General features: G+C 43.0%; 1 long non-coding RNA gene across 1 annotated transcript; it reads left to right on the top strand.

Moving 5' to 3' along the window:
- Positions 1 to 830: 830 nt before the first annotated feature.
- On the top strand, positions 831 to 24,173 carry LOC138112830 (uncharacterized). Its single transcript, XR_011151865.1, has 3 exons — positions 831 to 882; positions 12,164 to 12,305; positions 23,347 to 24,173. It is a non-coding gene; the product is annotated as an uncharacterized lncRNA (long non-coding RNA).

Here is a 24,173-nt window from a genome sequence, read left to right as displayed (position 1 = left end):
TTAACATTGTACCTTATGTTAAAGTGATCTGCCTAGGAAGAAGGATGTAGAAGAGTTTTGTAACAACGTTTGCAGACCTGCCAGCAGGGAGTGGGAGAGACCTGTCTGAACTTGAATATAAGCTGTGAGTACGATACTGCTTTCCACCTAACAAGACTGAGTAAAACATAGCTCCTCTGTGCAGCTGAAATATCTGCAAAATGATACAGAAAATAAATACTGTAGCAGCAAGCCAGTTCTGCAGTAGTTATTTGGCATATGATGTATGCAAAAACCCAGGGCTATTATTCCTTCCCAAACTCTGTCCAAGCTACCTTTAATGGTCTCAAGTAATGGGAAATCTGTCACTTTTTCCTGGACTCCTCCTTCATCTAGGAGCCATTTCTTCCTATCAATCTCCATGAACTTTCCTTTGGTCAGATTCATACAATTATACCTTCTCTGGCCTTTCTTTCTCTGATTCCTCCTCTTTGCTTTATACATGCCTGTGAGATCTGTACAAACAGTCTGTACCTCTAGGACAGTTACCTGTCCCAGGAGGAATTTGCCAGTGCTGAAGATAGGCATTTTTATCATGATGGATGACCTTGTGGAGACTAAGTGAAATGTGGAGTCTTGAGGACTTGCCTGTAAAGTTGGGTAATTGGTTGCATATGAGGCAGGTTAATCACTGTCATAGCCTTGTGTGTTGAATGTACAAGAGGAAGGTTGCATGGTGGTTTGGGGCTGTCTAGAGGGGATATGCAAAGTTGAGAAGATGCTGTGCACACAAGATCAGTGTGGCTAAATGGTGAATGCTGGTTAAAACCTAGGAACACAGTGTAAAGACTGTGCAAATCAAACATCAGCCTTCATTCAAGATGGCATGGCCCTGACAGACAGGTAGATGTGTGTCATTAGTGCTATTCTGGGGGGACTGTGTAAGAGCTATGCTGACCCCACTTTGTGTGGGTACCTAAAACCAGGTAGAACTTGGTGCTTGATTTCTCAGCATAGCTGCTTGTGATCTTTAGCTCTGTGCCTTGCTGTTTTGTCTGTAAATTGGGGGTAATGTTGCTCTACCTTCACAGGAGTTTGTTAAATGTCATGTTTGTGGGGCACTGAGACTGAGGAGTGGTGAGCAGGATGCATTAAGGGAGGTGAAAGTAATAGCATTGTGCAGACAGCAGGGCTTAGGAGCCCATGCTGAGCCATCAAGGGGGAAGAAAATTGTGAGGAACTGTCAAATGAGTTTTACCTTTCCTGTGTGCTTGTGTTTTGTGGAACAATAGTCTGTGACCTGTATTTTAATGGCAACTATACTGGATGCTTTTCTCAGCTGTTTTAAGGGTGGTTTTGGCTCTTCTTGGTCATTTTAGCTCAAGTGTGGCTGGGTACATAACTGCTGTGTGATGAAGCAGATGAGGAGGATACTGGGGAACTGGGAGACACAGCTGATCCTCTCTGCACATTGACTGTTCCAGACACTTTTCTTCTTCAGCTGGGCTGCAATAAGTCAAACTATCTGGGTGAACATAGGGACAAAGTGACCAAGAGTAAATTGGTCAAGAGATGGCAAACCCAGAATTATGGATGTTATTTCTATCAGCAAACTTGATGAGCCTGATGGCAAACTGTTTTGTCCATTGATAGAAATAGTTTTCCTGATAAGCTATTTGCAATTACCTGTTAATTGTCTTCCTCCAGCTCCTGTCATGCCATCTGGAAATCACCAAAGCCTGACAATTAACAGCTTGCTTCTCAGCTCAGCAGGAAGGCTGGGCTCCTGATTTGCTAATCAGAGTATCAGGCAGCCACTGCTGCTCTTCTTGTCTGGGTTTGCAGTGTGAAATACAGCATGACTGTGGTTGAGGGCAATATTACTGCATGGGGCATTCCACATTTACCCTCCTGTCGTGAAGAGTTGGCTGTGAACACAACTCAAGTGAAGTAAGCAGGGTTGGATCCTCCCCACTTCCTAGGCAGGATCATTTCTGCTTGGGATTGCCCAAGGTGCTTGTGAAACGTGCTACTCTGCTCCCACAGCAGGGTGATACTGAACTCCCACTTCATGTAGTTTGAAAGGGCCAGGTAGAGCTTTCCCATGATGAGGATTAATTTTTCTTGGATTTTTTTATGTCTATGGAGAACACAAAGGAGTTCAGAGTTTTCAGTAGCTAAGAAAACCTTGCAGCAAACAACTGCACAATCACACTGCAAATTTACACACTATTATTCCTGGGAGTTTCCTGGGAGCTCTATATGAGGGTAAGCAAATGAAAAATGTGAACCTTTTAAGACAAGATATTTGTAAGCTGTGCATTCCCAGGGAAAGCAAGGATGGCTTTTCCGAATGTGAGTGATTTGAATGCCTTGTCTGATGGGCCACAAACTTCCGCTAGAAAAGAATTTGGCAGGAGACCACACAGGATAAACTGCAGGCAGAAACCATCTACTGGAAGGGAAAGGACTCAAAACTCAGGACCTCTGGTGGGAAAAAGAGTTAGAATTGTAATAGGATAGTGACTGCTCTTCCAGTGCAACCACTCCACAACAAAACTGACAGGAAGGAATAATCCCCTCTGCCTTGTTCACTGCCTCTTTTGTCAGAAGCATTGCAAGTGTTTCACTGACAGGTTTATACAACTCAGATTTTGTTCAATCAAAAAATACTTAGCTGCAAAGCTGGGGTGTATTATAACCAAAAATTCATAAGGAAGATGCTTTGGATAAGGAAATCTGCTTTGCTCCTGACTAATATGGGCATTTGCAAAGAGAAAGGAACACGGTTAACCTTGCACCTTTGCTAAAATGAATCAGCCATCTCAGTTTTCTCTTCAAAAATAATTACTGAGGGAAAAAAAGGCTGCAGTTGTTGCCTTATTTTTATTTCTCCTCTGAATTTTGAGCAAATTTATCTGGGACAAATTTTCTTAGCTTTTTATAACTTAACAGTGGCTGGAAATATGGAACAAAAGTTGGTTCTCTCTCATGTGACCAGCACTTAGCCTGGCAGCTCAGTGCCACAGCCAGGTTCACAGCAGCACCACGGTCCCAGTTTGCACTGATGCAAACCCGTCTCATCTTCCCCTCTGGAGTGTCCTTGCTGCAAGGCTGCTCCTGTGCTGTGGCTGCCTAGTGGGGTAGGAGCTGCTTGGGTACTTTATTCAGTTTTATTTCAATAAATAGTGAGACTAAAATCAAAATCCAGGATTCCCACTTATTTTTCTTAGCACTTACTCTGGATAAAAAGTCTTGTATGTAGAAGAGGTAGAATAAAAATCACAAGATTTGACAATGCAAAAGTAATTTCTTCTCAAATTTGGCCTATGCTTCAGGATTTTGAAGAATAGCTTTTATCATTCTTCCCAAGAGTGTACTTCTAAACAAATAAATACTCTTCTACCGATGTTTACAATCAGAAGGGGCAGCCAGAAAATTTGCAAGCAGTGGAAAATAAATTGGTCAGTAGGTATCTTTGCCAACAGGGAAGTAGAGGAAAATAAACAGCATCTATTATGGAAATATATTTTATTTGAAAGGTGTTGTCCAGTCCAGACTCTCAAAGACTTATCACCAGTGTTGAGATGTCCTGGCTTATATCTTTGATTTATGTTTGAACTTGTTCATGTTCATCCAAGAGTTGAGAAATGGCCAGTTTAACAAACAAAGCCTTTTATTCATAGCTATACAGGGTTCATATTGCAGTTTTGTGTACAGATAATTACATTGTGTATCTTGACATTATCATTTTTCATGTTCGCTAATAGTTGCTATTTGCTAACAATTAGTGTTTTTCTGTGGACTTAACTGCAGGCAGTTGCTTTCTCTGTAATCATATTTGCTTCAGTAAAACACTTTTATTCTGATTTTGAGCATATAAGATGACTGATTAACTCACGGGGTCTGCCTTAAAGTTTAACTTTGAGTAGGTTTGTGTGGTTTACTGGATCATGGAGTAATGAGGAAGAGATCTCCAGCTCAAACAGTCCTGAATAATTAAAATATCATTGGGAGATCAAAGAAATGAAACTTGAATCAGTCCAGTAGGATCCTCGGGGCTGGAGCTCAGCTATACTGGTGCCCTCAGCTGTCTAAGATGCTCAGCTCCTGCAGGACCAGCTCTTCAAACCAGGTTTTGCTGGTCAGATAGTCTGTCATAGATACAGATATGAGAATTTATCTTCAGACTCGGTGCCTGCCCCAGAAGGATCCATGAGAACAACAGGGAGGCATTAAACTCAGTGAATGGCCCCAGTCTGGTAAAACCAGATGAGGCTGGTTTGAGCCTCAGGTTTGAGCCTGAGGTCAGCTGTTCTGCTCACAGTTCAGCCCTGTGGCACTCAATGTGTGCAACTGCAGCCTGTGATTCAAGCAGGCATTTCTGTTGTAAGAATGCCACTCACCTTCCAAGTGCCTTGCAAACTTTATTAGCTCACAAGATCTTTGAGGTACAAGAAGCTTGTTTTTACAGACTGAATTTGTTTTTCTTCACATGCTTCAGGTGAGGGGAGATACCTTTAGCCCTGATGCAATGAAGAGGGGGCCATTCTGTGTTATCTGCAAATGATTATTATTTTCTACTTCTTTTATTTTGATAAAATTTATTTTGCTGGAAAATGCGGGTCTCATCACTGTGAAGTCAGGGGTCCACATTTCACGTCCTTCATAATGTGTGAGGTAGAACCCCTTTTCATATCTGTCAAAGCATACAATGTTACATCTTTAAATCTTGTTTTGGAGGTGCTGTGTAGCTCATTATTCCCTTCTGGTGCCCAAAGATGCCTGGGTAGATGGTGGCAACGTCAACAAGAATGGGTGCAGACAAACCACGGTGTGCTCAAGCAACAGATAGAGATGTCTGTCTAGATGGAGTGGAGGAGGTAGCTGGTGAGCCAGGACAGGCTCCCTTGAGCTCAAGGGGTCTCAAGAAAAAACTGTGTGGCTCCCATCAGCCAGTACACAGGGAAAGTGAATCCTCGTGGCCATGGGGCCAAAACGAGATAGTAAATCTTTCAGAGAAGAGGGGAACTCTGGTTTAGAAGTAAATACAGGAAGAACTTCTACATTATTATATGCATGTCATATATCAGAGACGAACACATTTACTTGAAAAGGAACAGGCATTTGTTCAAAGAACCCTCCTTCCCTGGTCAGCTGAATTTCCATCACTTCAGTCACTGTATTCTGCCTTCCTGCCTGTAGGAGAGAAAAAGGGCAGTGAGAAGGGCAAATAGTTGGGACCTCTCCTCTTTCAACTTGCTTCTTGCAGATGCAGCATTGGGCCTTGTCGGTGGGGAGGATAGTTCTGGGAGTACAGCAACTCCTCAGAAAAACATGTCAACTTTTCATCAAACCTTGTCTTCCCCCAGCCTGTAGGAGGTCTGGCAGACAGGTAACAAAGATGATGCTAGCTCAAAGATCATAACACTGGCAAATAGGAATTTTGAAGTTAATCAGAGCATCTTGGTTTATGACCCAACCATAGATTACAAATGCATGCAAAAATCATGAAAACGTCCCTTTGTTGCTGGCAATGATTCCACAGCTGCTTTAGAAATGTTCCTACTCTCTTTATTTATCTGCTGTGTCTTGGATGGGAATTTTGTCTTATCACCCTGCCTTACATGGTGTGCAAACAGAAGAGCTGCCTTGTCAGGATAGAAGTATAATTTTTGCCCTTGTAGGGACATGGGGGACATTTAAGTGCATCTTTGTCTCGTGGGTGGGCACTCAAGAAAGTGATTAGGCACTGAATTCATAGCTTAACTTCCATTGCAAAGCAATCCATGCCCGTGTTTGGTACACTGACTGGCTTCATAAGATGGTTTAATTTATTTTTTAACCTGAGCTCCTTGGGCCATTGCTGATTGTATGTGGCAGTGTTAATCAAGGGTCTTATTGAGAATAATTTTGACTGAGGTTTTGGATCTGTACTATGTAAGGAGAATATTTGGGTAGCATTAAGTACAGTTTAAGCTCAGTCTGTGCTCACTGTGTGCCATAACTTCATCAGACCTGTTCATCAACTATCTAGTGCTCCAAAAGCATCATTTTAAGTGAAAGGAGTTTTGCATAATTGTGAAAAATAGCGATTTGGTAACAGCCTAGTCACCAAATACACATAACTTACCCTGTTTATGCATGACTGTCATGCTGAGCTGTGGATGGTATTGGGGAGAAGCTGCTTTAGCAGGACAATCTGCAGGACAGCCAGTACTGAAGAAGGGTAAATATGAGCTGTCCTTTCGTCATAGCTAAAAGTTTGTGCATGGTCTCCTTGTCATACACATGAATATTACAGGAATCTCTCCTACTGACCAGCAGTTGAAAATCATTCTGCAGAGACAAAAGTAAAATACTGACAGCCTTGAGTAGGATGGGTTTGTTTGACTAGTCATATAACAATACTCTGGAAATTCCTTTCAACAAGAACAATTCTGTGGTCTAGGTTATGTTGCTGACAGAATACTTGGAGCTTGTGGTCAGTTGGGAAATGATTAGAATATTTAAAGGTGTTTTTTTGGATTGGTTACTCACAAATGAAATACAGATGTAAAACTGCTTGAGCTATAAATCTGGCCTCAATCATTCCTAACATTTCAACATCATACTGTGCAAAATGGCCTTCACTTAAGTAATTTCCAAATGACTGACCATCACATTTTTCTTCTGTTATTGTCATCAACCTCACCAGATGTCATAATCAAGGAAGAGCCACTAATGAGAAGCTGCTGGTAAATTTGGCATGTCTCAGTCACTTCCATGTGAATACCTGGACAACAGACTGAGCATCTACAACAGCCAACGTGAATCAAAAACAAAACTAAGAATGAGAGCATGGATGTGAGCTGTTCTTTCAAACCACTCTGTATAATCAAAATGTATAGCCCTGTCAGTGTATACAAAGCAATAGCCTGACTCATGAACAAGGTGAACCTTTCCAGTCTTGTGGTTCCACTATTGTACTCTACATCTAGACCTAGGAACATAGAGGTCTTCTGCACCTTGGTGAGCATGATAAGCAGTGACTATTTTGTAACCAATACAGGTCTGTTATTTATATTCCTACAGATCAGGTATGAATATTGATAGATAAAAAGTTACAAATATCTCGGTGCTCCATTTGATCTCTTTTAAGATTATATGTATCAAGATGAAAAAGAATGATAAAATTAGATTGTTCTGTTGCCACAACATTTTGTGGCAAATTGTTCTGTAGTCACTGGCTGAGTCGTTCATAGTTAACTCTTATAATGAACAGATATTTTCCAGATATTTGCATGGCTTAACACATGTGTTTACATATTTCCTCAACCAGCCAGATTTTCTCACTGATTGAATCTGAGAAAACCTATAGAGAGAGAGAGAATGTGGAGAACAAAATGTGTGCAACATATTTCTCTTGATGTATGTTTTCATCCCAGCTGCTCTTGTAATAGAGATGTCTGAGAGCATTTTGGACATGATGAACTGTGACCTTCACTGAACAATGGCCCATCCCCAATACACAGAGCTAAACTTTCTCAGACTAAGGATTGTCCTCATCCTCCCTACAGTGTGTAAGTTTTCTTTATGTGGATCTCTGTGATGGAATAAGCCAAGATCCAGGTCTGAATATTCAAATATCTTGGACAAAATCTAACTCCAAGGCCCCTGTAGCTGCATTTTATGATTGTACAGAGAAGTGGTTGTAAAGTTGAAACTTGTTTGTAAACAGTTTGTTGAATGAGAAGCTAAGTTACCATCTAGTCTCTTTGTGCAGCTTTCCCTTTTTGCTGTTTTGCAAGTTCTTGCACATTGTTGATGAGAGTCAATTTTGAGCCCATGGGCAACATCTTAGAGAATTTTTTGCTATTTAACTTTGAAACAAAGGCAATGTATTTAAGTCAAGTAAGGTTATGTAGTCATGATCAGAAATCATGTCATGGACCCTGAATGACCAGGCACAGAGACTAAGCAGTAAATTGTGTACACTGGGTAAACATGTGTTAAGACACAGTTTGGGAAGCACCTGGTGCTCTGGTCCCTTGGGAAAAGCTATATTTGGCTCTATGAAATGAAAAGAGGGATAAATCCCCACAATCTGCCTAGAGGAAATTTGTAAACAGAGGGGCCAGAGAAAAACTATATTGAAAAATTTTTCAGTAGTCCTAATGATTTAACGAATACGGTTGATGGGATGTGTGTTAGAGAAGGCTGGATTGAATCCAGGTGTCTCGGATGATTTTCTGTGACAGTTTGGTTAATTATAAGAACCACATGAAAAAAGGCACATAAACTTCATCCTGTTCTGTTTTAAAACTTTCCCCAGAGCCACAAGTCCTTCTTTAAAGGTTACCCTCTGATATGTAACACGTTCGTGTTGTTTTGCTAAGCTATGACTCTGTAATAAGTGTTTGAAATTTACAGCTTCAGTTAGTCATAGACTTGAGAAGTGTTTATTTTTTCTCAGTTGTTCTTGCTATGTAATGAATGTAGCTCACTGAGCACTCTGACTCCAGCCCTGGACTCGGGCAGATGCTGTCTTTCCAAGAACTAGCACATTGGCTGCAGCACACTGGTAATACGAGTGAGCCTTTCTGCCGATTACAGAGTAATAATTTGCAGACTGAGGAGGAGAGGCTAGAACCGAAGTCACACAAGGTCATTTCTGGCTGAACTGAAAATAAAGCCCATGTTTTAAAGGCAGCTTCGGAAAATTGCAGCCACTTATCCATACTGGTTTGCAGAAAGAGCTTGTCTGCCTATTTAGATGTGGTGGTTGCAAAATGGGGGGTTCCTTTCCCATAAGTAACTCATTTGTTTCGGTGAGTTAAAATTCCCTGTTTGGATAAAGGTCTGTGACTGCTGGCAGGGATCGTGATTAGTACCATGTTGCAAACAGCTCAGGGTTTCTTGCACAATGGGAGCTGCTGTGCATGAAGGATCCTGGATCTTCTTCAGGAGACTTTAGAAGCATATGTTTGTATTTTGAGAAAAACTGAATGTGCTTTATGGGGAAAGGAAATGCCACCATTAAAACTAGATGTATGTTCTGTAAATGACTAATACTGCAACTAAATCCAAATTAAAACTGTGCTTCTGTTCATCAAGACTGATTAGCAAGTGTTTACTGTTAAGTAGTTGATTTATTTAGCATTTCTGTAATGTTCTTAACAATAGCTGCACAGCACCTATGTAGAGATTTCTTTCAGAGAAGGTTTTGGTAGCCTTTTGCTGCGTGGAGAAGCTCAAGCTCTGTGCCTTGGCCTGCTGTTGTCCCCAGTGAGTACCTGCTCTGTGCATGGTGGTCACAGGGTGGGTTCCCTCAGCTGCTGCCCCAGGCAAGCAGTGATTGCCCTTGGGCAGGCTGGCAAAGACTGTGCCATGCTGTGGGTGGCAGAGGGGGCCCAGCAGCGCTGCCTACAAACTGGAGCACAGCTCCAGCTCTAACAGCCATTTCTGAGCTGCTGCTATCTTTGCCAACATTTTGCTCCTCAAGCTAAAGCTCTTTTGCTGGTGCCTGCTTCAGACCAATGTATGCATTTTTCTTAATTTAGTGAAAGTAACATGGGTTTGATTTAATTTTGTTTAGATAGAGGAAGTTTGCAGTCCTGCCTGTGTTCAAGGGAGGCAGGTCGCCGGTTCATTTTTACTGGCATTAGTTGTGAGGTATTTTATTCTTCTTTTCATTGTTTTTCCTCTGGTATTCTCAGTCTGGGCAGGACTTTCTCATTGGTGAATCAGCTTCTTTTCTGATTGTTCCCCTATAGCATTACCTTATAGGCTTGATCTGCAGCTCCTGGAATGTCACAGGGCTGTCAGTGTGTAGGGCTGGGGCAGGAGTGTTTGAATTTCCCTGTCTGTCTGAATTGCCCTCACGAGGAGAATGTGGGCTTGGGGCTCTGTTTCTAATGTATCTGCTACTCACATGCAGGGATATTGCTCAAAGGTGACCAAGTGTCACTGTCCCCAGCTGCAGCAAACACCGATGGTGTGGCTCTTGAGACTGTTTTCAGCCTTTGCCATAGACACTATCAAACTTGGTGCGCTGTGTCTAGCAGCGCTCTCAAATGAGTAAGGATGGAAATACATGGTGCTTTTTTTTCACTGCAAAGCACTGTGGGAGAGCTGCCCTGGACCTATTGAGGCAGTAGTCACTGTGCTTGTTTTGATGGCCCAAGAGGCACCAGATCAAGTGTTGATGCCTTTGCATGCTGCTGAGCTTCCACAAAGCCCCATCTGCAGGTGGGCCCTTTCCACAGACACCATCTGGTATCTCCCTGTACTGGCACCACGCAGGTTTATATCAAGGATAAAGCAAACCTTAGATAGCATCAGTGAATCCTTTTTAGAAGAGAGCTGTGAGCATGGGCCTCTGAAAATGCAATTTAATTACTGTCCAGAACCTCTGCTTTGTACAGCCTGTGGATGTCTGCCTTTGTAGTGATGTCAGGCAGAAGAAAACACCAGGGCATTTTCACTGCAGGGGCTCCACTGTGTTTCCTATAAGAGGCTTGAAACTGCCTGCTTAGGGTTTGGTAGCAGCCTGAACTGACAACTGCTGGCCACACAGGCTATGGGACACATGGACCTGGATCACAGGATCTGCCAGGAGCTCAGGGCTCAGGGAGTAATCTCACAGGCTGCATTTCAGTGTAAATTATTTCCCTCTGAAAATATTCCTTTTTCAGGGCTTTACTGGAACATAAAATGTGGCCCTTAGGAGGTGGAGGCTGCATCAGGCTTGATGATTGGATTAAAATACAATGATTTCCTGTTCTCCCCAAATCACTTGGTACCCAGCTGGGGGTGCTGCAAAGAGGATGCACTCCCCTGGCCCAGGAGCTGAATAGGATTTCTTTTCATTCAGCAGAATGGAAAAGAAAATATAGACTAATACATTAGGGACTTATATGCTGTTGTACAAACAGTTGCTTGGCATCAGAGCAAAGCCAAGTAACCCCACCAGCTCTCATTCGTAGCTGACCAGCAGCAGGAGGGTCAGGTTCATTACCTGGGGGATTCTGCTCGAATGCAGGCTCCAGTCCAGCAGGGAGATGTCAAGAAAGAGTAAAGGCAATGTAATCAGGTCTGAGTGTAAAAGTTACAATCCGTTAGAGGAGGGTGCTTATAACATCTGCAATGAGTGAAGCGAGACTGGGGCTGAAGGATGAAGGAAATCAGGGTGGAGGATTTTCTGGCTTTTGAGGTTTTATGAACCTTGCAAACTGTTTTATGGGTTCACAAAACTAGTTGAATCTGCAAACCATTTTTTTTTTTTTTTTTTTTTTTGGTAATTTAAATCCTTTTCTTTCCAGGGCCATCCAGGTTAGCAATAAAAATAATGCCAAACAATGAAGTAAAGCTGAGTCTGTTCTGCAAAGAGTAGAATATCCCACTAGAGACAGCTGAGCCACGGAGAAAAAGCACACTGTTTTTATTCACTGAATGGTGAATAAATGGCTGCTCACACTGGCCGTTATTTGTTTCTAGTCTCATCTTTATTTTCAGTAACTTTCATTCTTTTCTGTGTTGTGTTTGGTTTTGTTTTCTTCTTCTTTTTTTTTTTTTTTTTTTACTTTGGCTTCATAAGGAAGAAAAAGTTATGAAATAAATCCATTTGTACGTGTATGAGTGCCTTTCAATCTCACTCATCCGGAGTTCTTACTGTAGCAACTAATTTCATCCAAATTTACCAAAAAGGCACAGTTCTCAAAGGTAACTGTGTTCCAACATGTTTTGTGAAAATAAGTACCTGAAGAGAGGGGCAAGACCTTGTTAATGTTTTGAGCAAGGGACAAAACTTCAGGAAGTTGAATTCATTAGGAATTATAAACATACACCCCACCAAAAAAAAGAAAAAAAAAAATAGGGAGAGGGCTCAGGAGAAACTCACCATGCTGCAGCTTCAGAGAAAGCTTACAATTACCATGAGACTGAAATCCTTACGAGACTGTGTCATTAACTCATGGACCTCTCTGTGTTTCTGCTTTGCTGAATGTCTCTGTAAAGCAGTACGTAACCTATAACATCTGAGAACAAATCAAACTGACAATCCAAGCAGCAGTGAAACTAGATCAGCCTGTTTGTTATTCCACGGCTAGTCATGAGAGAAACGTGGAGCTTGTTTCACAAATTGAAACATCCCAAATTATCAGCAGGCCTGTGACCACTCTGCGTTTTTGTTTTTTATTGGCAGTTAACTGAAGCCAAACAGGACCAGACCAAGTCTGTTACTTCATCTCTGGTTGGCTGGAAATGTCGCTGTGGTCTGATTGCACTCCTGGAAGTATCAGACATGGCTTTGCATCGGAGGATGCTGGACCCAGAGGCAATGATTTGTGAGTTGATCTTACTATTTGCGGGATGAATTCCCTTTGGCATCTACTGCTTGCTTTGGACTCTATAGGACAGGCATATGTGAAAGGAGCAGTGATGTAAATGTTCTGGAGTTAACTCTGGATAATGTTTTCATGACCAAATTTTCATATAATCCCTACAATTTCAATAGTAAGTTTAGGAAGAAGGAGAAAAAAGTAAAATATGTAAATATTTTTTAAAGGGAGGGAGAGTTGCTCCCTTCTGGTCAACATATCTGTCCTGCACAAACTGTCAGATATTCCAGGGAAAGGAGTGAGTGCTCCTCCAATCCCTAAAGATCAGCTTTGCTTGCTGACAAGGCAGCAGTAACTGGGATGGGGCAGTAAATGGTGTATTTTCCACAACTTCTCTTGAAAGATCATCCTGAATTTTTCATCCCTTAAACTCTTGTGCTCATGGTGAGCACTCTCACAGTCATATACACATAACAGTACTGCTATCAGGTAGATACTTTCATGACCAAAAAGCAGGTGCCTAAATATGTGTTTAGTGAAAGTCATTTCAGAGGTGAAATTTGGGATTGTCTCCCAGATGCAACTTTTAGGGTGAATACAATTGTTATGGGAAATGCACAAAGAAGCTCTCTAAAGGCCCTGCCCTCCTGTATCCTGTCACGAAGTGGTGCCTGCAGCCAGTCACTGGGGACTCACAGCTATGGTCTGAGCAGCTTGTAAAACCTGACTTGGCAGCTGGTATTTTGCCGCTGTTGGAGGTACCTGCCTGAGGCCATGGTGCTCTGCGGGACCCTGCCCAGAGAAGGGCCCTGCCTGCGTTAATTCACAGCCTCAACAGAAACACGCTTGGGAGAGAAAATGGGAGTCCCTCTCTCTTTGGTCTTGAACCAGTTTCCTTGTACATGACTTGATGAGAAATTCAGTGGCTCAGAAAAGACTGTTTTGCAGTGTCAAGGATGCTTTGACTCATGGGTGTTAGAAATAAAGCCCTCTCCTTTTCAGTTGCTGTTTGCAGTAGTTTACACACAAAAAGTGTAAAACCTACTGTTGAAGCATTTTGTTTTACAAGCCATGGGACCTGACTGAGTGTCCCTGGTACCCTAGAGCCATCATCCAACAGTGGGTGTGGGGTCAGGGATGCTCTGGCTCTGGCCTGGTGCCCTCAGAGTCATCTTTGTGCCGCCCAGAGCCAGAGGAGCTCCAGGCTGTAGTGTGTTGTGGCCATATGGCTTTTGCCTTTGGACAGAGACTGAATCTCATCCTGAAAACCATGTCAGGGAAAATAACCTGCTTTTTGGTGGGAATTGGTGCCTGAGTAAGCCTACCAGACCCTAGTTGGAGGGGTGTCCGACATGGCAATTTGTTTCCTATCTGGCTGAATAAAGAGGGTAGATAGGCAGTATTGCAAGCATAGGTCATGATTATGTGCTGTTCCAGCCAAAACTGCAAAAACAACTGTCAAAAAAGATCAGCAAGGGAGGATTTTGCTGCTTTGCTTCTCAGGTCATTTTTGGGGGAGAGAGGAGTGAAGAAGCTGGACTTGATCCATTGCAGGCTACCTGCATTCTTTCTCCAGGCTGGGTGCTTCACAGTGCAATTCCCTTACGCTCTCTTATCAGCAGTGGGAAGGTGTTTTATTACTGGGTTGCTGCTGGCTGCTCACCAAGCACCCCTGAGACAGGAATCGTCACTCAAGCTAAATTAGAGAGTGCTTGAGTACATACAGGGGAAGGAAAAACAAACTGTCAGGAACTGAATCCAGAACACCTAACATTCAGAGCTGTCTGGTTGACATCAGCCTTTTCCCTCTCCCCTAACCAAGTGCCCCCCTTACACATGAAACCTGGGTTTCCAGAGCTGTCCAAAGAAGTTAGGCACCCATCCTCTTTAGAGCGAGATGCCTAATGTCAGAATTCAGGATTTCTGCAATTTCCCCTGACTGTCACTAGTCCTTTGTGTGCCCTTGGGTACATCAGTTAACTTGCATTAAGTATCCTACTCCATGCAGTAATCCCCTCTCACAGCTCAGTGATGCTGCAGGCTGTGAAGATGTGCAGTTGGGCAGGCTTGGATGTGATGGATTGTGTAAGCCAGAGGAGGGTTATTCCTGCAGGCATTAAGGTATCTTCTGATGCAGCAAGGCCACGGGAGCCCTACCTCGCACCCCACCTTCCAATCAAGGGTCTTTGCTAGCACAGAGGTGGTGCACGGGCTCTGCTGTGTTTGCCATATGAGGTCCCCAAGAGCAGCTGGGGTGAGATACTGAGAGGCTGTGGCTCCCATCATTTGCAGACCAGCCCCACACACAGCCTAGAGCAGGGCAGGGGCTGCCTTCTCTCAGGCACGATGGTTTGGAGCAGCTCTCCACATGAATATAATACAGGGATTTTGTTTTGTGGGAATTGTAATCTTCAGCTTCCGCTTCCCTTTGGGATGAGAATGTAGGGACCTGGCAAGGAAGTGGACAGTTTGGCAGCTCAGCAGGCCTTGGCTGTGAATGGAAACAGATTGCATGGTATGCATCAAGGTTCAGGCTGGGGAGGGATGGGGTCTGTCCATGCACCAGTTGTCTGGGAGCATGGTGGGGCAGACAAGCAATAAAGTGTGGGATGCCTGCAGTAATGAAAATTCTTGGACATCTTATATACTGCCTGTTGTAACCCCATCAGAGCTTACATTTATCTTCTCACAGGGAAGGAACAGTTGAGTTCCCTTGAGCTGTTGTTTTGCCTCCTCTCATTATGTGAAGCTAGCACCTGCCAGCAGCAGGTCTCTGTGTATCACAGAAGAAGCATTTTCCCAAGGAGAAAAAGGTTAAATCTTTGGTGCATTTTCCCACAATTTTGAATTTTAGGATAATTGGGGAAATGTATATTTATAGCATTATGTCAACAATTATTAATATTGTTGCAGAAAACATTATTTTCTGCCAAAACCCATATTCTTTCAAATTTATTTTACTTGCCTCTGTGTTTGTCAAACAATACCTGAACAACTGCCTGCCCTGAAGGAGAACTGTGTGTAGAAATGGGATATGTGGATGGTCCATGCAGGGAATTTGTCAACACCCCTGTTGAGGGAGCTGGACGGGTCCCTGCCAAATTCCCTGTCATCACAGAACCCCTGTGGCAGGTAGAGGAATCCCACCCTCCATTCAAAGATATCATGCCCCCAGGCACTATCTATCCCAAGATTTTGATGCAGCTATTTAAATACCTGTGTCTTTGAATTGCTTGCCCTTGATAAACCCCAGCAAACTCCTTTGTTAAACCAGCCCTGACTTTGACCCACATCTCTGAACCACAAGAAAAGCCAGCTGACATCTGTCTGCAGCATGAAAATAGCAGGGAAAAGGGAAACCACCGGGGCTTTGGATGGGTTGGTTAGCTGCTTTTTCCTCCTGGAGGCACAAGACCCCTCTGCTGATGGTAGTGTGTGCCCTGTGGCTGTGACAGACCTTTATGGAGGCTGGCTATCAGGCTTTCTGTGCATTTGGTGAGCAGCTTAGTACAGGATAAATATCTGGGGACAACATCTATCATCATGACAAACCTTTTCTAAAAGCCTCCAGAACCATGCTCCCTCTAAGCAGCATTGGGGCTCCTGGTATGATTCAAGTCCACACTCAGCCCCTGATCTGTTTTCAATTTTCTGATAATGATGTCTTTTATTTCTTGGTCCGGGTGCAATTGCAAATCAAGTTGGCTCCCTGCAAGTGTCTTGTTCTGTCTCTTCCTGCAGCGATACGCTCCTCTGAGCAGCATTTTGGTCTCACCTGCGAACGTTAGTGTGCAGTGAAGGAGGACCAGGAGGGATCATGACAGCTTTCCAATTCCTTGCTGATATGTTTGGTTTTGGTGTTTGGAACATGCCAAAGTTGGATCCTGAGCAGAGCCCAGGCAGCACTAAGACTGAAAGGCCTTTGGCAGGGGGGTTGGAGAAGGCTGCTGGAACAAGTAACGCAGTTCTTGTGCTCGAGGCACCAGCTCTGGTGTGGCCCAGGTCAGAGCGAGTCCAGCCGCGTTCTTCTGTGCGTCGCAGAAGCGACTTTGGCATCAGGAAAAGAGCTGCTGGCTGGGCTCACTCGCTGGCTTCTCGGCAGAGGGAACACGGCAGGAGCCGATGGTACTGGCTCACGTTAGGTCAGAGATAAAGGAAGAGAGAGGCTGTTCTGGTCTGCCTCCTAACAGGTTTATTGTGAGAAGCTTCACAACCCGAACAAGCTCGGAACGGATGGAATGTGATGGGACCCTCCCCAGCGCCTTGTCCTCACTTTTATAGGGGGCTTGAAAACTGCGGGGAAAGGGGAAAACAACCAATGAGTTACAAGCCAGGGGGAGGATACAATTTAACAAGAACCACTGGGGGAAACCGAGAGGCGGGAGTTGTAACAGAGAACCAGTGAACAACCGAGTAACCGGGAATTTTCCCGAACTGGGGGAGGCAGCTTATACCCAGGCACCGCCCAGGGGGTGTGGCTTAAGCTTCTGAGCCGGCCCTGGACCCACCCTCTGAGTCTGCCTCTTCGGGAAACTCGATCCAGGGGATGGGCTGGGATTGATTGGCATCACGCTGCCCCAGCCCCGCAGTGGGCTGGGTCACCGCAGCAAACAAGTAATGCAAGAACGAAGCGAAGTCAAGGCACACATTTTGAATGAAATTGGGAACTGATCACTAGGGCCTGGGGTAGAGACAGTATTTGCAGTCAAGGGCACCTCTCCCCACCACAGCTGCAGCAGAGGGGTGCTGTGCTTTACCCTGTTACTTCTTGCAGGGGTTTGAGCCCCTCTTGGGTTTGAGAGATAAAGGAAATATGCCTCTGTTTCTGCCCCATGAAGGCCTCTAAATTAAGTTTCATCTGCGGATTTATTTCTTCCCCAAAGAAATTGCTTTCTTCCCCAAAGGATGCAGAGTTTTTATGGTGACAGAATAAATATATAAAGGCAGATTCCAGGAGTGAGTGGAGACTAACAAACTTTGTAGAGTGCTTTGGAGTATCTCCAAGGTTGGACAAGAAACCTGGATATCTAGGGATAGTTAATTGGCTGGAATGCTCCAGGGACTCGGGGGGTCTGAACATTTGAAGACACTCAAGTTCCTGTCAATTCATTCTTCCAGAGCAGAACTGAATCCAGAAATTTTAGCAAAGAACCTTATTACTGAATTAAAAAACAGGCTGCAGAAATAAAAATGTAACTCAGTAATAAAGTACTGCAAACAGTTTTTCGCTCTGCATGTGGCTTTGGGAGTCCAATGGCTCTGAGAAGCTTGGTATTCAGGGCCAAGCTATGGTCTCCTATGGACACAGAGGAAAGTGTGCATTTGTATTCATTTGCATGTGTATTACATATTTATCAGTTTTCATCTGCTAAACACATACTAATTTGATGTGTACTCAGAAACAAAGGATGGAATTTTATCGCTTGTCAACTTAACCTGCCTAAAGCTGGAGAAGCCACAGGTGTTGAGTTTTTCCTGAGGGCCAAAATTAATATGAAAAATCATAGATTCACTATAATCTTGTAGTGCTGGAACGGGCCTGCAGAGATCTCCTTCATCACTCTGCATTTGGGCAGGAGGATTACATCTACAAAATGCTTATGGTTGTTTGCCTGACTTCTTATAAAAAACCCTCCAATATTTAACTATGCTGATAATCATAAAGCGTTCTTAATAACCCCTTTACATCTGCTTTGTTTGGAGTAAAACTGATTTTTCTTCTCTTCCTCTTATGGAACCTGGAGAGCAATTGATCATAATCTTCCTGACCTTTTAAATGTGAGAAGACTGCTATTAAATCTCTCCTTAGTCTTTTTTTTTGTAGACTAAACAAATCTACTTCCTTCATCCATCCTTCCTGGGCCATATTTTCAATACCTCAATCCTTCCTATTACTATCCTTTGGACCTTTTCCAGTTCTCTACATCTCCCTTTAACTGTGGTGCCCCAAAATGGATACAGTATTCCAAAAGAGTGAAGTCATTGCTCTTGTGTTATATATACATAACACTTGTGATAATACATCTTAGAAGGAAATTTGTCTTGTTTGCGATGGCACCACACCATTGACTCACTGAGTTTATGACTTGACCATTTTGTGCTGTGCAGTTGCCTGTTCAGTCAGTGAATAGCTCATCATTCTCTCCTCTGTTTCTGCACTTGATTTTTCCTTTTGATGGTAATACTTTGTACTTGAACTTCCCAAATTTCATATTGGTTAGGACTATCTGTCCAATTATCAAGACAATTTTTCATTCTGATCCTGCCTCTCCAAGGAGTGGCAGCCTCTTTCAATTTGTGATCCTTTGCAGAGTCTAAAACTGAGTTCTTTTGGCTGGTATTCAGAAACTTAGGACAGAGATGTTCCTTCAGAGGGGACTAGGAAATTGGTTGAAATGTATAAAGTGGGGGGGGAATTGTGATTTTTTTTCACAACCCACTTGTATGTGACCACTTAAGCAGCTTCTGGTTGTGGTGTCCTTTCATTTTTGAATTTTAAAAATAATTGGCCTTTTTTAGCTGTGTGTTGCAGTTGTACACTAGAGACATCTTGTAAAAAATGTATGAGTACTGATATCTTAATGCTATTTCCTCACAGAGCTCTCATCCCTTTTCTAGTCCCATTTGTAATAGCAGTGTATTGACTTTTCAGGCCCCAAATGAGATCAGTTTTCCGTATTACTTCTATTTAGGGAAATGACTTATTCTTTAGTTGAGAAGAAGTTATTGCAAAGGCATTCCCTCGTTGTAAGAGAAGAGACTTGGGGGCTGTGGTCTGTGATAAGAACTCCATCTAGATCTGTAGGCTTTGTTTCTCTTGTCTGCTGAAAGTTCATAGGCAGTATCTGCCCCAGAAAAAATCTAGTTCCTTAAAATTTCCCCTTCTGTATGTCACCAGATTTCTTCTTCTGCAGCCTCCTAGTATCAATTCTCTTCTTATTCTCTGTTGATTCCATACTAATAATGCCTCTTCCTGGGCTGTGCATTTATATAGCAGATGATAATGGAGTTCACAAAAATGGTGGGGAAGTGGGAAGATACTTAACATTAATAAAAGGAACATGTTCTCACCCTTACAAATTTCTCACTGCTAGCAAAGTTTCTCCAGGAGGCCCTGCAAGCAACATGTGCAGCAGACTCCATTTCTGCAGCATATTTCCCTGGCAGCGGGCTGACAGATACTGCTCTGAGCAGCAATTCCAGTAACATCCCTGTCTGTCCTCTGTCAGAGGACTGCTTGAGTATTTTCAGAAAATCAGCTCTAATAGTCTCACCATTTCATCTGTGCAAGGTCATTAGTCCCCAGGTAACTATTGAGACAGAGTGTAATTACCTCCTGTCTGCTGCACTATAAATCATTATTTTCACTCATGGGTCTGCACTGGGGCCAGTCTGAAGCTTTCCTGTGATGTGGTGATCAACCTTGGGGAACAATCACCTCTCCAATACTTCTGAGAGAGGATGTCTTTTCTGAAAGCTACATCCTCCTACCTAGACTCTTTGTTTGCCTAGAGATAGGAGTTGCTGGAGAAAAGTCCTCTGACCTGGATGTGTATAAGTGTAGCGTGAGGAACAGAGTAGGCCCTGGTGGCTTTGCTATCTGTCAACCTCTTACTCTTTGACCTGTATCATGAGGGTTTGTATTTAGGGACTGCAAGGCCTCCTGAAACAGGCAAGCCAGAGATGGCAGAGCTGGGAACTGCTGCCCTCAGTTCTCTCACAGATGTGCAGGTACAAATAAGGCACCTCCCTCCACTGATCCTGTGTGATGTATTTGGCTGCTTTCCTTGGCTAGTTTTGCCTTCTCAAATGGCAGTGGTGTTTGGTCTTGCTGGTGTTTTCTGGGCTTGGTTGGTAAGTGGAGGGAAGACAGCACAGAGCAGTGCTCCCTTTGCCACTCTTGTGTCCAAGGATGTCTTGGCTCATGTGTGACTGAGAAAGCTCGTGGTGTCCCAGTCAGCTCATTCACTCCTCAAGGAAAGAGCAATTCAGGCAACTCCTTCTCCCTGACAAGGAACATACAGACTGGGATTTGTATGTGAGAAGCAATTGTTATCTGCTCTCCATAATCACTGCAAACCACATGCATTTGGAGGCACCTAGGGCTGGGGGAGCCTGTTGTTCAAATCAAGATGAATTAAGAGGATGTCAGGATGATCTCTTGACATAATAAGGAGAAAGGAACAGGCTGAGAAATATTGGACAAATGAAGAAAGGGAGCAATCAAGGAGAAAAGCTAGTTCTGGGCAGGGATACTTGGCTTGGCTATCTTCCCTGAAGGCTTGTTCCATTAACGTTTGGATATTCAGCAAAAGCTGTCTTTGCAGGAGTAAAGAGATAAGCAGAAATGTTTAGTTTAAAAGTAGCAGAGCTCCAGGTTTCAAGTGCATTCTGGCTGGCTTCCTTCTCCTCCCTCAATGAAATACTCTTGGCTTTTCTGTAGCAAAATATGTGAGTGAGCCTGGGACATGCCTGGGTTCCCTATGCACATGTGGTTCTGCTCCCCTCTTCTGATTTCATCCAGATGTCTTTTTTAATTGTTATTACTAAACTGTGCTGCTATTAATAACTTGGAAGTAGGATTGCTCCTCTGAACAGGAACTGAATACAAACTCAGAACTTCATTTAGTGGTGGCTTCTTCCTTCAGCTGTTTACCATCCTAGTACTAAAAATGCATTGTCCAAAACAGGGTGATATGAACCTTTCCTTTGCACCTCTGAGCTGACACCTGAAGGTTGCTGTTATGGTAGTGGTTATGAGTGAGTGCTGTGTATTGTTATGAAAAAGTCACTAACAGCCAAACCCTCACAGCTGTGTTGGCTGGCTGGTGGGGCCAGGCATGTGAAATCAATGTGATGATTTGGCTGAGTTGAGGTCAGAGTATTCACCATCTCACAAAAATGAACATGGTCTGTAATTACCCATAGTTTGCAGTACGCACACAGGAATTTGACTTCACTCAGCATGCAGAGGTCCATTGCCTGGTCCTAGGCAGAGAGAGCACACAGGCTTACATGTTTCTTCTCCAATATCAGTTCCACTGACTGTAAAAGGCTGCTGCTGAATTTATATTGCAAGTTTCAAGGCATGTCTGGAGGGATGCCACCTCTTTGAAAGAGACATTAGCTGTCTACAGAAGCTTTGCTATAAAGAAATCATGCTGGGCTCAGTGCCTTGCCTGCACCTGTGTCTGAAGTCATGAGGGGCAGGAGCCTGCAAATGGCAGTTTAGCTTTGTGGGTGAGACCTCTCCATGTCAGATATGAGAAAGGTCTGGTGTTTAGCACTGGCTACACTACAGTTTTCAAACTTCAGAGGTATTTTTAGACACTTAAATTGGTGGCCTTACCATTGAGTTCTATGGAGCATCTGCAATTCCCTTTGACAATAGATAGGTATATTGAAATTTTGGGGCCTATATGACAGTGATCATCTGTTGCCAGTTGATATAGAGAAAACAAACATGAGCCAAGCCTCTAGGAATTGTATTGTATGGTGCTGTGAGAAGTGAACTTGATGATCCAGCAGTCCTTTCCAGGCCTGCATTCCTTTGGTTTTGAAGCTGGAAACATGAAACAGGGTGATTTCTGAGGACCTTATTAGCTTTGGCTTTAAGTGGTAGCATGTATCTCCTGAGAACCATTCATAACATGAAAAACTTTTCTTTTTTCTTAATGGTAAAACCTAAACACTTTGCTCAACAGTGATTTAATGAGTAGAATATTCCCTTTGTCAGGGTCTGATGCTAATAATAGACAGATGGCTGGCAGTTTGAAAATCAGTCAACACAAAAGTTTTGCTATATAAAACCCAAACCATTCTAACTTGAAAAAATTGAACTGCTTATTCCATGGTCAGATTGTAAATGAATTGGCAGTAAATACAATCTACTGACAAGATGTGTTTATACTGCAGAAATCTTGAAAACACATATAGCATAAAATGGTGCATCTGATGTTAAGTGAATTATACATACAGAAAAAAAGGAGGTGGGAAGAAGGAGCCTGACAGAGGGTAGGAGCAAAGCAGTGATGGGAAACAGCAGAACCAAAAAGGGATGAAGAAATTCATTGGCTTGTTTCTAAGAGACAGTTCTGCCAGATTCAGAACTAGGTAATAGCAATACTTGGTGCTCTGTATTGTTTAGAACAGTCACTAAGAACAAAGCCCTTTCTGGTGCATTGGTTGACTGCTAGGATCAGGTGCACAATCTAATAGTGTTAGGTGGGCACTGATGTCCCTCCTCTTACTTCATGGGGGCAGCCATCTCAGTCAGAGTGGTAACAGTAGTGCCACAGAGCCTGAGTGTTTTGGGGGAAACTGAGGGAGAAGTTGCATCTGGAGGTGTTCCTAAATTATGATGGCCGCCCTTGGGTTTGGATCATTTATATTCCAGCCCTTTGCCAGGGGTAGTTCTCAGTCCTCAGTTCATTACTGTCAATCCTAAACTCCTGATTTCTCTCCACTGTTCTCTCTAGCTTCACATGCTCTGAGATATAAGAGCACAGTCTTTGTGGGGAGCCCAATGAATTCACTGCTTGGGATCTAGACTAGCAGGAATTCCCACAAGAACAGGAAGTTCCCTGTGGCATTTTCCACTTCTACTTACTGCCTGAAACAAGGCATGAAAAACATGCAGAGCGTGTATTATAGCCCTTTTTCACAGATGTGTCTCACTGTCTAATAGTTATAATAAAGAAGTCCCATGTGAGGATGGTTATGTCAAACAATTCTCCAGACAAGCACTAGAGAAAGAGGCAGCAATCTGAAGATCTGTTTTGTTCTTGCATTTAGGGAAAGGGCAGGAGCTTTTCACTGTCACAGAAAACAAGGTGTGAAGTGTAATACACTAGAGCAGCTTCAGGGCTGCTCTTGGGGCTAAGAACTTGTTTGCTATCCACATTAAACTGAATCCCCACACTGGGGAAGAAAGAGTGGAAAACACCATATTGAAAAACGCTGTATGAGAGAGAGCAAGAGATACCAGAGCTGCCTGGATTTATAAAACAAGAAAACAATCTGTGTAACAGCATTGCCTTTCTTGCAGCCGTTCTAGGGATAATGAAAAGCCAGAAGGAAGATTTAGAAAGAAACAAAGCAAGTTATGGAAGAACTTCAAGCAGTCTGTTACAAAGAGTATTTATGCAGTAGAATATTATTTGTCAGCACTTCATGAAGAAAAAATTTCCATTTTGAAAATAACAGCAATGATTAATCCTGAAGAGAAGAAGGTTTCAAATTTAGTGAGTGAAAAAAAATCAGTGATTCTTTAAAAGATCAGATGGAAAGAATATGAGCTTAACAACATCATTGGAGATCAAGAGCTAAAAAATAGTGACATATACCTGCTAAAGATTCAATTTTGAAGTTAACCTGAGTGTGACAAAAGGATGGGATGGATCTATTGAGAACACTTCAGAAGAATCACTGAAACTAACTAGTGTAGCTTGGAGGAAGATAGGTCTGGCCTGGCAAGCAAAATAGCTACATCTTAGCTTACAATGAAAACTTCCAGTTTAACCAGGGAGCTATGATTTTTTCTGCTATAACCTAGTAATGCAGATCAAAAGGTAAGGTAGACTCATCTATGTGGTGCTAAGTCTAGTCCTTTCAGGTTAGCTAGAGAGTCTCTGCAAGCAATTACAATCTGCCTGTTCCAGAGACATCTGGTAGAGACCTCATGTAGTTTACAATATCAAGCAGATACTAGAGGAAGAGTTTGGAGATTTACATATTTCCTTGATCCATGTATCTGTTTACATCTATTCTTTGAGACACATGTTTTTTGACCTCTAAATTATTACATGTTTTTTTTTCCTTTTGCAGCATGAAACATTTGAAATAAACTACAAATGTATGTCCAATGGTAGTGGC

This window comes from Aphelocoma coerulescens, chromosome 6 (genome assembly GCF_041296385.1).
Source record: "Aphelocoma coerulescens isolate FSJ_1873_10779 chromosome 6, UR_Acoe_1.0, whole genome shotgun sequence".
NCBI classification, from domain to species: Eukaryota; Metazoa; Chordata; class Aves; order Passeriformes; family Corvidae; genus Aphelocoma; species Aphelocoma coerulescens.
Note: the sequence above shows the minus strand (reverse complement) of the source record. Positions and strands in the feature narration are given on the sequence as shown.